This window comes from Hyaena hyaena, unplaced genomic scaffold (genome assembly GCF_003009895.1).
Source record: "Hyaena hyaena isolate Hyena2069 unplaced genomic scaffold, ASM300989v1 scaffold_339, whole genome shotgun sequence".
Classification (NCBI taxonomy): Eukaryota; Metazoa; Chordata; class Mammalia; order Carnivora; family Hyaenidae; genus Hyaena; species Hyaena hyaena.
Window position 1 is genome coordinate 504,920 of NW_024080971.1, and position 3,307 is coordinate 508,226.

General features: G+C 41.8%; 1 long non-coding RNA gene across 2 annotated transcripts; it reads right to left on the reverse strand.

Moving 5' to 3' along the window:
• Positions 1 to 2,103: 2,103 nt before the first annotated feature.
• On the reverse strand, positions 2,104 to 2,817 carry LOC120243360. 2 transcript variants are annotated; one of them, XR_005531294.1, is made up of 3 exons: positions 2,788 to 2,817; positions 2,471 to 2,614; positions 2,104 to 2,299 (listed from the first exon to the last, which is right to left on the reverse strand). It is a non-coding gene; the product is annotated as an uncharacterized LOC120243360 (long non-coding RNA). The 2 variants fall into 2 exon arrangements; XR_005531293.1 differs by lacking the exon at positions 2,788 to 2,817 and having other exon boundaries at positions 2,471 to 2,647.
• Positions 2,818 to 3,307: the final 490 nt, after the last annotated feature.

The following is a 3,307-nucleotide window of genomic DNA, read 5'->3' on the forward strand; positions in this document are numbered from 1 at the left end:
TGATCTTGGGTTTGTAAGTTCAAGCCCCATGTTGGGTGTAGGGATTACTTGAGAAAATTAAAATTTAAAAAAGTCTATTTTGTTTTATCTAAGTATTGCTGCCCTGGATTTCTCTGGATTTCTCTTCACTTCAATATTCATAACAAATCATCCTCCATCCCTTCAGTTTCAATCTCTATGTGTGTCTTTAGGTCTGAAATGAGTCTCCTATAGGCAGCATAGAGATGGGTCTTGCTTTTTCCTTCCCCTATGTCTTTTTTTTTTTTTTTTTACCTTTTGTCTTTTGCTTGGAACATTAAGTCCATTTACATTCAAAGCAATTATTGATAGCTCTATACTTATTGCCATTTATTACTTGCTTATGGTTGTTTCTCTAGTTCTTTTCTGTGCCTTTCTGCTCTCAAGATTAGTTCAGGGACAAATGGGGACATGTGACTTAGTTCTGGTCAGTTGGATGTGGGGATAAACAATGTAAGCTGGTAGCAGACTAGGTCTTTCAAAACATCCCGTAGGAGGCCGAAATCTTCTCTCTGTCACCCTTGGCATCCAAGGATGGCTGCCACATCGACATTAGACTTGCATGAGCAAGAAGTAAACCTTTGTTTTCCCTGGTTTACTGGCGAGGGAACAGAATCACAACGTATTGTACTAATCATGGTAATACTGTTTCCCAGTACTCTGACCGCCCTGAGGGCAAGAATGCTGACTTACTCATTTGTAGCTTTTAGTCTAGGAACTGGAAGGAGTATATTTGTCAAGTGAGGGAGGAGATTGTTATGGTAATTAGGAGCATAGAATCCAGGGAAATGCTTTCTTTCATTTCTTTAAGATAAGATATGTTTGAATATGATCATAGGTGAAGGAAATGAATGAGTGGCGAGGGAGAGGATAAAGTTACAGAAAGAAGGATCTTCAGGGGCAGGTAGAAGAGTAAGGCCTGGAAGCCCTAATAAGAATGTGAGAAGGAGGAGCCTGGGTGACTCAGTTAAGCATCTGACTTCAGCTCAGGTCATGATTTTACTGTTTGTGAGTTCGAGCCCTGCATCAGGCTCTCTGCGCTCAGCCCAGAGCCCGCTTTGGATCGCCTGTGTCCCTCTCTCTCTGCCCCTCCCAGGCTTGTATGCTCTTTCTCCGTCCCTCTCAAAATAAATAAATAAAGTTAAAGGAAAGGTGGGAAAATAGTTTCCTCTCTTTATTTGATTGTATGGAGAATAAGGAGGAGTAAGGATTCAAGTGATGGCTTTTGGGGGAGAGCTTGTTGTCTTGAAGACAAGGGAGGTGGAAAAGAAAGAGCATCAAGAGAAGAGATGAAGGTGGAGATTCCAGGTATTGACAGAAGATAATAGTATATATTGCCTATCTTGCACCAAATACTTTGTTGGAGCACTCACAAATGTCTCATTTAATCCACTCAGTAGTCTGTAAAGTACTTACTGATATCACCACTTTTCATAGATGAAGTAGCCGACTCCTCGAGGTGAAGTAATTTATCAAGGCTGTACAGCTAGTTAGTGGCAGAGCCAGAGTTCAGGTCTGATCCGTCAGACTCCTTGCTGGTCTACGCTAGAGTAATGTGATGGGAGAGATCCAAGGCACTTCATCATGACCGCTGTCTTGGAGAATTTAAATCAGGTCGTCTGTCAGTGCCCTTCATGTCACCTATGTCCAGGGATAGTAATCTGTCAATGAATGTGCACTCAGTACCTTCACACAGACACTGAAAGAGTTTTAACAAGGTTTAAAAATGGAGCAAGTAAGCCAGTCCACTAACTGTTATAGAAAAGTCAACTCACAAGTTTTTAACAATTTGGGTTCATGATATTAAGCGATTTGAATGGCTGGTTGTTCAGGTGTGACTCAGGTGCAACCTCCCTGATGTGAATACCAATGATGAGGGAATTAAAAAAAGTGATATGAAACTTTCACTATGTGAGCAGTTGCATTGTCATCTTATCATTTTTAGAACTATCTTGATTCTCTCGAGGATGTAAGCATACATTGCATGACAGTGAGAAACTTACCAAGTCATGGATTTGAGGCTGAGTTAAAGTTTAGGAAAACATTTATTATCTTGATGTATTAAGATCACCTCAGAGTCTGAAATTGTATATCCAAAGTTATGTTGGTTTTAATAGGTTATATTTTCTAAACACAAGCCATACATTATTTCATAGTAAATTTCAGAAGTAATATTTAAAGTAAGACTTTTGAATGACATAAAATGAATATTGCTAGTGACATTTGCACCCATTCTGGGAAGCTGGAAGGACGATGGTGGAAGAAGTTCAGTACAGATTTCCTGGAAGATAATTGAAACATCACAATGAGCTCTATTCAGCAATGGAAACTGATAATAGATTATGAAGTTAAAGTAAATGAACAGGATTATAAAACATTGGCTTGGCTGATGGTTTTCTTTCTCTGCCTTGGGAACAGTCTGTCTTCCTCCCACAAGGCACTGCTTGCTCACCCGGGGTTATTAATGAGATTCAGATTAAAGTGGCCCACGTAGTCCATCCTTATGCACTTCCACAGCTGCCCACTAAAAGGGACCATTTCCGCTCCCAAGAACACACTTTGACCAGATGAGTTCTCTGGGCTGGCAATGAGGAGCCTGAAATTAAGTCCTCCATCAGAAACAACCTCAGGCTGCTTGTAGTCCAAGTTCCAGGAAAAGCCTCAGCTGAAGCCACCCTTGGACTGCCTTCCGATCTGCCAATCAAAAGAAATGTGTAACATTCCTGTAGTCTTGGAGACGAGTCAGGGTGGGGAGCTGCAGGTAGTTACTTTGTACAAACTTGCCAATCAATCACAGCTTGCAGAAGCCCCAAGTAGATTCTCTGAGCCAACCTAATAATTGGTCATTTAAAAAGACTCTCAAAGGTCATGATTGGGTCCCGCCAAATGTAACGGACACCTTGCAGATACTGAATGGTCAAAACTGTTACTATTCTGTTGCTATGGGTGCTGTACAATTATGATTGGTGCTTATGTAATGATGCAAAATGTACAACGTGTGCACGGTAACACCCCCGCCCTTCCCCCATAAAAACCCTGCTCGCCACTGTTCGAGGCTTCACCTTGCTGCTGCTGCTGCGCTGGGAGATGGGTGAGCCCCTGCTGGAGCTTGTAATAAAGACCCTTTTGTTCTTGCATCGGTGCCGGCTCCTTGGAGGTCTCTGGGGACTCACGATTCGGGCATAACAGCAACAGGACTGAAAATGGCCAAAAAAGCCTTTATACATTTTATGGCTTAGAAACAGGATCCACGTAACAGGGGTAAATCGTCTTTGAATCCTAAGCAATC